This window comes from Cimex lectularius, unplaced genomic scaffold (genome assembly GCF_000648675.2).
Source record: "Cimex lectularius strain Harlan isolate CLEC.00 unplaced genomic scaffold, Clec_2.1 scaffold22, whole genome shotgun sequence".
In the NCBI taxonomy this organism is placed as follows: domain Eukaryota; kingdom Metazoa; phylum Arthropoda; class Insecta; order Hemiptera; family Cimicidae; genus Cimex; species Cimex lectularius.
In genome coordinates this window covers 525,294-538,605 of record NW_019392657.1, presented here as the reverse complement: position 1 = coordinate 538,605, position 13,312 = coordinate 525,294, and the positions used below count along the sequence as shown (strand labels likewise).

Genomic DNA, 13,312 nt, shown 5'->3' with positions numbered 1-13,312 from the left:
TTCAATTTAAATTTAAATACAACAATGTTAGACAGTTTCACACACCAATCTCTGGCGAAATGACAAAACCGTCGAAGAGGAATACAGAAACGCGTTTAACTGACCAAGCTAGTGAGGATGATGATTATGAGTGATTGTTAACGACCAAAATAAAGAATAGTAATTACTGAATATAAAGGGACACTAACTTAAATAAAAGATAAACTAACATTACAGAAGATAAGTGTTTGAATGCACTCAGATAAATTTAAATACAGCACTGTATCTTTTATAACTAAACAAGATATAATTACAATTTTGTTCTATCAAAGTTAGAAACAACAAAGCTCCACGATTGTCTTTGAATCCCATTATATTTCTTGGAAAGTCATGGTAAAATAGATTCAAATACAATTAAATAAAATCATCTAAACTTAATCCGTTAATCCGAATTAGTGATTTAGAAGTATAAACCATTGTACGACTAGTCGCTCTTGTGTTACTATGGAAACCCGCCGGGATAGATAATCGGGATAAGAGGCGTGGAACGGAAACCGTCGGCGGTTTTGGCGTTCCTGCATCAGATTAACAAGTCCCAAAGTCTTTCAGACAATGACGATAATGCCACGAAAAAAGTCGATTTTCTGGATATAAATCATATTTCAAATTCATGCCGAATTCAAATATTATTCAGATGGCGCCCCAATCCCTTCGTCAATTCTAAAATAACACCCGAGGATTAAAATCTCCAGTGAAAGAGTGGATTAAACAGTAAATAGAACACATCACTCTCTTCTTTCCTCACACAAAATAATTTAACATTAAATGTAGATATATATATATGTTTCCCATTGGAGGTCATAATGTTATCAAAAGGACACTGAGATTTTTTAACGTGTGCTCCCCAGGCACATGGCCTTATTTGATTCTGAAGATGGGAGCGACACACCTCCGCTCACAAGTTATCAGGGTTAATCCTGTGAGGTCCATAGACTATAGTGACTTCTCCCGCTTGCCCTTTCGGGAGTGATGGGTCAACATCTACACACCCGACCGTGTGCAGCATAGCTATTGGAAAACCGTTCACTTGGTGCTGAAATGCAGCAGCTTATTAACCGTACAATACTATCTTGATAGAGAAGACAGCTCTATCTCCCTGAGTGTAAGGGGGTCCCACCAGCGTCGGATCTACCGGATCCGTTCCCGAGAACTCATCGTCAACAAGACATGAGGATTTTAACGTCCGCACCTGGTCTTTTCGGCCTTATCGGACGTTTTGATTCTCGAGATGAGAGCTGACGCACCCCCGCATACGACGGAATAGTGTTACCGCCGCAGCATTTGTCTAGAGACGCCCCAGCCCCTAAGGGACAAGACAACCTCCCTCTCCGCTTGTCGACTCCGAATGGTCGGGCCCACATTGTGCAATTGTGCATCGGGTCGTATGCCGCACGCAAAGGGCTAACAGGCCGAAATACATCAGACTGTTCTCCCGCGTATTCCCTAGATAGAGGACGACGACTCTAACTCCTAGAGTATTGAGGCTTCCCATAGCGAAGAAACTACCGGATCCGCCCCGGCCGCGGTTTTGTTTTTAGTGGAATTGCTAACCACTCGCTAGATGAGCACCACCTACGGTAAAACCTCCTGTCGAGCTCAGCCTACACCTGCCATGCGCATTCGAGGGACGCCATAGGCTTAGCCTAGGTGGTCCGATCTTTCGCTGCGTCAAGGGTACCACGCCGGTCATACACATAACTATGCAAAGCATACTCGAGTCAGAGAAACCGATTCACTACCCGTTTCCATTCGCTTACTCACGCATTCGAGGGACTATTCAGCATAATCATCTCGTCCTCAACGCTTACACGCTGTCGTCCGGTCGCAACTTCTCCCGGGAGGCGGGGGGTAATTGCGTTGATCATACGCAAGCTTCACGAAGGTCACAAATAGAAGACAGCCTCTGTCTAAGTTACCGCCAGGGGCGTCACCACGTACCACCACGAATCCATTCCTAGTGTAACTAGGGCTGAATTTGAAACTTTTCAGTTAACTCGTGGTAGAGATGGACCCGTTACCCGTGGTCTATGAAGACAGGATCACTGGCCCTCGTATGACTCTGCTAAGGGCCCCCACCGCCCCTGCCGAACCTAGGCCGACACGAGTACAGGTTGTGCTTTAGAGAGGTTGGTACGCCCTCTGGGCTGCACCTTTATTTTGTGCCCGGATACCCCCCTCTTGAAACCAAGGGTGGGGGGGTCACAGGATAGAATGAAGGAACCCGGATTGAGAAAGGGCCGTGGATGAGAACTCGAGGTGAGCCGTTCCACTATACCACCCGTCGTCGCCCTTAGTTCCACACATAGTGGACTACCAAGGTGGGTGAGACGAGATGACTGTTTGAGAGCCGAACAAGTCGGCCCTATCCCAGCCAGTCGTCTCGGGGCCGATTTGGCCGTTTTGTTTATAGTGGAATTTCTAACCACACACTAGAGGAACGCTGCCTTCGGTAAAGGAAGCCTATGAAGGCACCGACGAACACTGGTTTTTAACTACAATTCTATTCCCACATAGCCCGCTACTGGGTTAAGAACATGGAACGCTCTTGCGCTACCCCAACCCTGTCTTTCTAGACAAGAACAGGTACCTCTGTGCTTACTGATCGAGCAGCGAGGCTGATTCAACAACTCCTTTTACGAATTCGACTGTCTCAATAAGCGTAGTCTTCGCATCCTCGCATGCCTTTCGCTTCCTTCGTCCAATCTTCCATATAAACGCGGAGTGTGTTTACGGAGTTCATGCGCACAGGTAAACACGAAATCAGTTTGTGTTTTAGAGAGTACGCCACGCTCTCAGGATACACCATTATTTTGGTGCCTGGAAACCCCCCTTGCTTCCATGGGTTAAGAGGGGACTGTAGGAAATTTCCCGTAGGAGATTCTCAAAGTAATTGCGGAAGTAACTTTGAAATTTAGATAATTTAAGTAGAGCGATCGCTGAAAAAAATCAATTTACCATTAAAAGAAAATAAACATCAATATCTAATATACCAACAAAAAGAGGCAGATGGGAAGACCTGATTTTATTTTATTTATTTTTTGTGATCCAAAACGTAACGTTTACTTAGCTTATTGCTAAAAAGAAAAAAAAAATGTTGAGACCTACTTTGCTGCGCCGCTCGGTCACTACGCCAAATTCTGTTTGGCAGCTATCTATGAATATTGTAGATAATGAAATGCCTAATTTGTGAAGTAGAAAATAGATTAAAATATTTGTCCACCTTGGAGCAAAAGTTGAAATTTTGCAATAAAAAAGTTTTAAATACTTATTTTTGAAAAAAAAATTCCTATCAATTTTCGGCCTGGAAATCACAAAACTATTGATAAAATGTTAACTTTGAAATATTCTACTAACCACTCATTATCCTTTCTTATGCAAATATTTCGTCATTTTTTGATTCCTAAATATCATAAACCTCCTGATCACATATATTCCTTTAAACGCAACAACCTGCAGAAGAAATAGTAAAGTATGGGTGAATTGATCGGTGAAGATTCACTTTTTGTAAATGATGGTTTTACTCACAGGATTTGTTGTTTATACCCGGATTTTTAGCATTAAACGCGTTTCATCAGGTTGAAGAGTTACGAACACTTCTCTAGAAATGAATTGTAATAACCCCTCTTCATTATTGTCCAAACATTGGCCCAACACAGTTAGGCCACTGTGTAGAGGAGGACGGTATGTAATGGTCCATATTGACGAAGGTTGAAAATAGTTGGGGGACATTGGCTATGAGAGCGGCCTCAAATACACCAAGAAGACCTATGTGCGGGTTAAATATGGGTCGTAGTTGGCCATTGTATGATCTTTCTATTTGTCCTATTGACATGGTAAAATAATTAAATTTGAGTTATTTACCAAAGTTTAAATTTTCCAGATTTTTAATCTAGAATTTGAATGTACACAGAATGACATAAAAATTTCACGATATTGACACAAATTTCCTTAAAATTTCTTTACTATAATCATCAATCGTTTCAATGATAAAAACTTTGCGGGATTACATCTACAATCTGATTTTCAGACTCGTAATGAATCATTTTCTAAGGGAAATTGACAAGAATCACGAGCTTAAAGGGAGAAATTATCAAGTTCTGCGAAATAGAGAGAGAGAGAGAGAGAGAGAGAGAGAGAGAGAGAGAGAGAGAGAGAGAGACGCTAAAAAAGTAATTAAATGAATTGGGTATTGGGCAGAACAAACGGAATAAGAACAAAACGTGGCACCACGTATAGCACCAACGAGCTCGACCAAATTACAGGATATTAGTATGATAAATAATAAAAAATTCAAGGTCTTCATCAATATAAAGCATAGTTATAAATAATCAAAATCAATAATTAAAAAAAAAACAATTATATTTACTATACATTGTACTGAATTGCTGTTCATCAGGAAGTTATAAAGAATCAATATTATATAAGTTTGGCCTTTCATGAAAATTCAAAACATATTATGTACGTAGTTTGCATCAACTCTCTGAGGCCGGTTACTTCTTGTTCCCTAATAGGTTTTTTGTAGTCTCTTTTTGAAGAGATTCCACAACCTGGCAACTGTAGTTGTTGTCTAAGCACCGGACAAATAGGTCTGGAGGATAACGGCGGACGAGGCGGCGAAAGCCGGAACGTCTAACTTCCGGATTTAACCACCACGAACTGGCCCACTGAGGAATAAAAACTGGGCCGGATCGGCAGAGAAATTTTTCCGTATCAAGAGCACTGTCAACAGGTTACCCTCGGAGAATCTGACCCGTAGCAAAAAGGACGATGTTGAGTCTTGGACACCAACTTTTGGGCCAAAGTTCGCTTTAGTGACAGGCATGTAGAGAAATGTCCCACCTCATTGAAAAGTGCAACTTGGCTCCTTATAGAGAGCGCGTAAAAATACCTCCCAATAAGAGAATGGGGACGAGAAGAATGCAACGATGCATTTCGGTTCAGTCTTCTAATTATTGAAGGAATCAGGGTTGTTTTATTGTATATAATTCACTAGTTTTCATGGTCCGCTTGACCGAATAATTTCTTTCATTTAATTAATCTGTATTGAAGGTATTGGTTGGGATAAAAAAGATGGTGTCACAAGCGGGATTCGAACCCACGAACTTCGGTTAAATACGCTGCTGCTCTACCACTTGAGCTATCGTGATTTCGATCCACTCGGACACTAACTTCCCATCTCAACCTCACCTGTTGAATTTTGCCTTCTTTTTGCCATTTTTCAATGTCATGTAATCTATTTTATTCTAAATGACCACGGAGAGCTTTAGTGAATATACCTCATTTAACGTATTAAATTCAGTAGTTTTCGTGGTCTGCTTGACCAATTAATATATTTCAATGAATTAATCTGTATTTAAGGTATTGGTTGAGATAAAAAGCGGATTGCGTTGGGGGAAGCAATGACCAAACTGCTGATAGCTCCTGTAACACTTTTGTCGCTGGACGGATAAATCAAGGAACCTAACCACTAAGGCTGATGATCCTTGATGCCTGCCGGTAATTTATCGTAAATCATAACAGTTGGAATTGCCGTTGGACTGCGAGAAAAAGTAGCCTCATCTGTACTCGCGCGTACGTGTGTACGTACATGTGTAGATTTCGGCTTACATATACAGGGTGAATTGCTACTCGTACTACAAACTTCTCCAGTAGATTCTTCACCCTAAAATGAACAAAAAAGTTCATATTGTCCATGGTCCGATTCTCAACCATTTCAGAGTAATTTCGCTTTTTATCGATTTTGAAAGATATCACGTCCTGGCGTCGGAAAATCGTGATATCTTTTAATCTAAACATTTCTCTTAAAATCTATAAGCACCGTTGAAATCCCCGTTAATTTTTAGAGAGAATCAAAATCATAATTCCATTGAAATTTTTTAATTTAATTTAATGCCCATTTAGTATGTAATGCTTAAGAAGTTTACAAACAGCTAGAAGGTCAAGGAAGAAAGACCCAAACGTTTTGCCACCTTCATCTTCTTATTGAAAAATTAACGGGGATTTCAACGGTGCTTATAGATTTTAAGAGAAATGTTTAGATTAAAAGATATCACGATTTTCCGACGCCAGGACGTGATATCTTTCAAAATCGATAAAAAGCGAAATTACTCTGAAATGGTTGAGAATCGGACCATGGTCAATATGAACTTTTTTGTTCATTTTAGGGTCAAGAATCTACTGGTGAAGTTTGTAGCACGAGTAGCAAGTCACTCTCAAACATTAGCAATCCTTGAACCACCATTTTTTCTCTTTTTGTCATCAACATCTTGGTCTCACAACCACTAAATAAGAAAATGACGAGTGCGTTGGAAGCGTTATTAAATCAGGTAGTTTTCCTCAAATTTGCTGCCTTCTGAGACTAAAATTAGAAACTCTGGATTACTTTATACACTTTCCGATTTACACAATTTTCCACTCTTTTTGTAGTTCTGGCTGAAATAAAACACAAAAAATTAGCCCAAACATTTTGCCACCGTCATCTTCTTATTGAAAAATTAACGGGAATTTCAACGGTGCTATTAGATTTTCAGAGAAATGTTTAGATTAAAAGATATCACGATTTTCCGACGCCAGGACGTGATATCTTTCAAAATCGATAAAAAGCGAAATTACTCTGAAATGGTTGAGAATCGGACCATGGACAATATGAACTTTTTTGTTCATTTTAGGGTGAAGAATCTACTGGAGAAGTTTGTAGCACGAGTAGCAATTCACCCTGTATAAATCAGTCATCATTATCAAAATGTCAAAACATGTTAAATAAAATGTTGTATTGTTATTTAATAAAAACAATTCATATAGTCCAAATGAAAAGTCACTTTTCCCACAGATATCAATAGTATTTACTTATCTCAATACGACTAAAGCTGTACATTTTCTAAAATTTTAGGCGAAGAGATTATCAATTGTTCAATTTTGTCTCCTCAGCCGAATCCAAAACCACATCCATGTAAAATTAATGGAAATTTAAATCATACTAAAATACTTGCACATTTCTTTTAATGTTAACATAAATTTGTCAATTCCTGTAAATTGTAAAATCTATACCCAAAACTAAGATCTCAAATATGTTTTGAACCATCTATTTGGCAATTTTTTATCTAATAAAATTACACTATTTACTTATGTCATAAGAAATTAAAATGTGATTGAGAAAAGGCCCACTGGATTTGGTGTGAGTGTTTGGATTTTGTGCCAGTATGCGTATACGCTTGTAAATGTACTTGGTCCCGATTGAAAAAAGTTTTGTATTTTATGGTTTACACCTACCAACCCATAGAAGTATTTCTCCGATTTTAGTGGACAATTGTAATTCGCGTTCTTGACTATTTTATAACATAATCTCGACTTCAACCCTTCTTCCGAGGTTTGTTTTTTTTATCAGCAGATACGCCGACCCGGGATCGGTTTTGTTGGAAATTTAGTATATTTTTTACATCAGTATATTATATACTAATATACTACGACAGCTAATATGACTAAATCTTCTCCTATTTAGCACAATTTTAATCATCAGTTAATTTTACGTTTTCCTTATTGGACAATTAATGCTAATCAATTTTTCAAAAGCCTAATTACGTTTAGCTTTAGCTTACTCAGTTTTGAATATCATATTCCACTGTCGCATGATTTTATTATTCTTGTAAAAAATTCAAATCAAATCTGAAACCCATAAAACAATTGGTTCGTAGATAGAACTAGTTGGATTCGATATATTTTGAAGGTAAACCATCTTATGCATTGACAAATTGTTAATAATTGCAAAAAGAATATTACGATCATAAATAAATTTACTGTAGATATATTTATTTTGACTGTGCAAGGAGATATCCTGTACTAATGTTACCTTTAGATTGAAGGTTAGTTAGTTATAATTTAGGCGGTTACTTAACTAAAAGTTGGTACTTAAATAAACCTTGATTTGATTAGTTTTCGTCCCTATAGTTACTGATTCAGATTACATAAACTTAAATCTGCGCACCCATAAAGCGAGTACACAGGCAATTCCAGCTTTGTAATTTCTAATAAATTACTGGCAGGCGTCAAAAATTACCCACCCTGGGTGCTCACAGTCCGGGGTTAGAACTAGATTTTATCCGTCCGGCCATTAAGGTTGAGCTCCAGGGACTATCAACAGCTCGGTCATTACAGTTTCTAAATCCATTCACCTTCTCACACACTTTTAAATATATTATTTCCTATTTACATACATTTCACTTAAATAGGCGGTGGAGTACTTGTTACTCCCAAAAGTTGTTTCGGGTCAGAGCAAAATTTATCCCGGTAGCTCGTCGGGAGTGGGGGGTTAGAGTGGTGGGGCAATACACAAAATATATTAAAAAAATAAAATAAAAATAAAAAAAATATTAAAAACCAAAGAAATATTGGTGAGTTGGGCGCCACCCCATTTTATGCGTCCAGAGTAATGGGGAACTCCTTTAACTANTATATGTATATGATTATAGTATATAAGGAGGGAAATAAAACACAAAAAAAAGAAATAAGAATCCTCTTAACAATGGGGCGATTTATCATTCCTAAGCAGAGTGAAATTAAAATAAGTACTTTGTTTCCTTAACCAGCTATAAAATAAACAATAAACCAGATCTGGACTAACTTAAAAGAATTAAAACTTAATCATCTAAATTAACAATAGAAAATTGCTAAAATTAAAACAAACAAAAATCACTTCTTCATGCAGTCTTTCCCGTAAACCAACAATTTTACTTTGGAATCTTAGGTCCAGGCACAACCATCCGCCGAGTCCTCCTGGGCTCCAGTCCTGCCGAAATCAGCTCCAAATAAAAGAGAAAATCTCCGGAGAATTGGGGCCGCCTCTATATCCTGTCCGAAAACCGCGAACAGACAGTCCTCGCTCGTCGCCGTGGTCTGGTGAGGAAGGCGCCCGGTGGAAACTCCAAAAATGGAAATACCCACGAAGGAAAAAAAAACAAAAATCCGGACGAGCCGTTTTCCGAAGAATCTCTATTCGTTGCCCACTCGTAGGTGTTTTCCTCACCGTTCTCTTCGGCGACCTCTGGCACGGTCCAAGCGATCGCGTTATCGCTTAATCCCCGGCACTAAATACACGCACGTAATAACAACACTCATTGCTGATTTTCACCAATTTTTTAACTAATAAAAATGTATCCATCTTATTGCAAGGTTACATACCTCCTCACAAGAAAAGGAAGCTGATCGAGGCGAGAAAATAAAAAAATAAAAAATAGATTTTGGGGCAAAAAAAAAAACACTTTCCTCTCTTACAAACATGATATTATAAAACCCTATTTTTTTTGTCACATACTCAATATTCCTCAGCCTTTACGCCTGTAATATAACTAACCTAATTGAGGGTTGATTGGATACGGAATATTCCGCCATCGTCCCACTCACACAACACGTTTACGCCAATAAGTCATTCTCCTACAGCACACGCTAGGTACATGAAACTATCTTTTCTATATACAATAAAACAAATCTGTTTCCTCCAAGAATTGGAACAGAGGAGCCAGACAGTAGCTCACGGCTCGAGCACTTCTTGGGTGGCATTCCTTCATGCTCTCAATATGGAGCGAAGGAAATACCTCTACCTGGAAATAATGTCGTCTACGGACGATTCAGGGTCTGGACATCGAACTCCCCGAAGGGCGAACCTAACGGACCGCCTATTAAAGTCGCATGATCGCATCATTGCTCATAGTCGGGATTCGGCCTTAGAGGCGTTCAGGCATAATACCACGGATGGTAACTTCGCACCACCGACCTTTCGACCGAGTGCATGAACCAATGTCCGAACCTGCAGTTCCTCTCATACTAAGCAGGATTACTACAGCAATGACATGTCGTCAGAAGGGTAAAACTAACCTGTCTCACGACGGTCTAAACCCAGCTCACGTTCCCTACTGGCGGGTGAAAAATCCGACGATTGGCGAATTCTGCTTCGCAATGATAGGAAGAGCCGACATCGAAGGATCAACAAGCCACGTCTCTATGAACGCTTGGCCTCCACAAGCCAGTTATCCCTTTGGTAACTTTCCTGATACCTCTTGCTGAAAACTCTTCAAGCCATTTTCGCAGTCCCTATGCGCACTGAGCATCGGGATCAAGCCATCTTTTGCTGAGAAGAAACAAAAAAGAACAAAATCATTACGATTGGTCTCGTAATCTGGTGCAGTAAGAAAGGCGTGTAAAGTGTTTTCGTAACTCGATATAATAAACTAGGTGTTGCAGGAAGTTCATACTTGGACGGTGAATGAAAACAACAAGCTACATCCAAAAGGTTTTCCGATTGGCGATATGCATCGAGGGCCATTAGACTTAGGAAACAAGTTATTTGAAATATAAAATCAAGAAATAGTGCCATTCCTGCATAAAGGGCAAACGATTTTACTGCAGGCATATCTGATAGTCCTCCAAGGAAAAAGCATGCTGATTCCGATAAACTTGTTAATAGAATAGTTGGCCCGACAAGTCCAACTACTCGTCCAATATCCCGAAGTAAATACATTAAGACATGGAGCAGACTTTCTCTGAATCAGACACATACGCGGGTTTTGGCAGCAGTCAAACCAGAACTTGCATACACATACCTCATAATTAGCATTTTGCATATTCAACGCTTTAATTTTTTTCGACCTGGCCTGCTGGGCTTGAAAACCGGTAAACTCATAGATACTTCTCTTTTGCAATCATCATAATATGGAAAATTAGATCAAAAGTACTTTTTTTTACCCCGGTGGTTGCAGAAATATTATTTAACAATAGGTTTTGTATTTTTTAAATTTCTTTAATTCTACGGACGTAAATGCACAAAATTAAGATAATCAAAGACATAAAAATAACCCTATTTGGAATCATTATGTATTTTTTCAAGTTCGTAACACAGTCGTGAATTATTTATGGGTTTAAATTTTTCGAATGTTGTTTAAACGAAAGAATAAATAACTCAGAGGTTCGTTCGTTTTACAGTCCCTACGTGTCATATTTCAAAGGACGTCATCGACCAGACTCACCGTGCAGAATTCTCCTCGTTCTAACACAAATACAGAGGGAAATATCCTAAAACAGGAAAACAGCGAGACAGAACTACCCTCCGCATTTTGAAAGCGTTTTCAATTTGAATCGATCTACTCGAAGAAATGCCCTAGGCTTCAGTCTACTGTAACGTCGGCACAACACGTTTACACCACTAACCAAACAAAAATAATGTTATAATTACATCAAAGCGATTAATCTGGATACGTGATAGCAAGAAACAGAGTTTATTAGATGATTAAAATTTAAATGTTCATTGGAATTTAAAAAAATCAAATAAATGAAAACGAAAATTTTCTTCAGAAGTAATATTGTGCAGATGCGAGGAAGAGGAAGAGACCGCAGAATACATTTTATGTTTTGTGAGGGTCTATGTAGGTAGATTCTTGCAACAAGGAGAGAAAAGTCGCAAGTAAGAACGAGAGCCGCTGACAAGGCAATGAACAACCTGAAGGAGTCAGTGTTTTAAAAAAAATACAGGAACACAATAGATCTACTGATGTCGAGGTGTGGAAGGCTTTATCTCTTTCATTCCTACCCCAATCCCCTACTATTTCGCCATTGCGGACTAATATAACTGATTTATCAGGTGAAGAAAGATGAATAGAATGAACTAGATTCCAAGAATTGTTTTACTCCCTAAAGTTATACTTTACATGAGGAAAACTTCATTTTATTTCATATTTTGATAAATTTGGAAATTTTACGAGAGCCACAGATAAGGCGATGGATAACCTAAAAGTGGCCAGTGAGTTAAAAAGTAGAAGAACACAGTAGATCTACTGATGTCGAGGTGTGAAAGGGCTTGTGGCCAACTCTTTTTTCTCTATCTCTATCGATGGGGATTGAACTGATTTAGGTTCTACTCTTCAGTACTTATAAGCAACATTCAATTTGTTTCTAAAAAATAATCAACAATGTCCTCGAAAGATCCTTTCCGCATAATCCCTCACACTGAGTGCCAGCATTGGCTGGTTTCTCATAGCATCCTCCATGTGCTTTGTTGGCATTATTGTTAGTTCAGTGGCCATATGAAAAAAAAATTGTGATTACATTTGTAACGTGTAGGATATAAATAAAATAATTTTTAAAAAATTTAAAAACTGAAATGTCTCACCGAGGTTTAGAACTCGGTATACTACAGACAAGACTACAAATCTGGTCTGTATAAGCGCATAAATAACTTAGAACCGGGGTCATAAAATTATTATTGTTATTACATTGTGGTTTACACAAGCAGAAATAGAAAAATTTGGCTTGCTAGCTGTTGTAATGAATGTGAATTTTTAAAACATCCATAGGAACTATAAGTTTTTAAAAATAACACCGGTTAACGAAAAAAATGTACTCCCAGCTAATACAGCCAAAATTTTAATTTTTGTTTACAATAAAGTTCGTATCGAAAATGTTAAAAATCAATCCGATATTTTGTAAAATATTTATTTAACTTACTTTACTGGAATTCTTTTTGGTTTTTGTTTCTTTTTACATATCTAATCTCATTTATTACGATCCTATTTATAGTTTTCGACGTCAAGAAACAAAAAAACTTGTAGAAATGGTGTCCTTTTGAGATGGCACCTCGGAATTGCTTTTGAACCGATAACGTTATAAAAAAAAAACCAAAAATACGTATTTAATATTTTTGAGTTCAGTTTTAAAATAATAAATGCAATATCGTATCCCAAGATTTTTCATTAAAAATTCGTCGTCTTTGTTGACAAAAATCTAGCGTGTGTGTACTCACACATACATAAAATAAAGAACATCGAAAGCTAGTAATTAAACCTGACTAATTGTAGGGTTTGTTTTGGCAATTGAAATTCAGATTAGTAATCCTTTTTGCATCATTAGTATGAAGATAACATATGCATGAATAAACAATGTTACCAAGTATTAAAAACAAACCTTAAAATAATTAGCAATGTTACTTGGCAGGTCACTAGGTCGATGTTGTGGCCCAACGTGCAATTGTTAATAAATGCAAATTATTAATTGTTCAACTGTTTACTTTAGTTATCAGAAATCTAAAGTTAAGCTCTAACGTAAACTGTTGTCCTTGGTCCTTGTAAGAACGGAATTATCCTGTTCGAGCACGGGGTTTTACGTGTAACAACAATTTTGCCATGGACCTATATTTTTATTATTTTTTAAAATATAGAATGATGCATTTAAAATTTATACAATAATACAGATGTAGGTATGAAATATAGTATATCGATATATATTAATACGG

The 13,312-nt window shown here is 37.9% G+C and overlaps 1 protein-coding gene across 3 annotated transcripts in view; it reads left to right on the top strand.

The window, feature by feature from the left end:
- The window catches only part of LOC106670739 (lachesin-like), a 340,305-nt gene that overhangs the window by 233,672 nt on the left and 93,321 nt on the right, over nt 1–13,312 (top strand). The window lies entirely within an intron of this gene.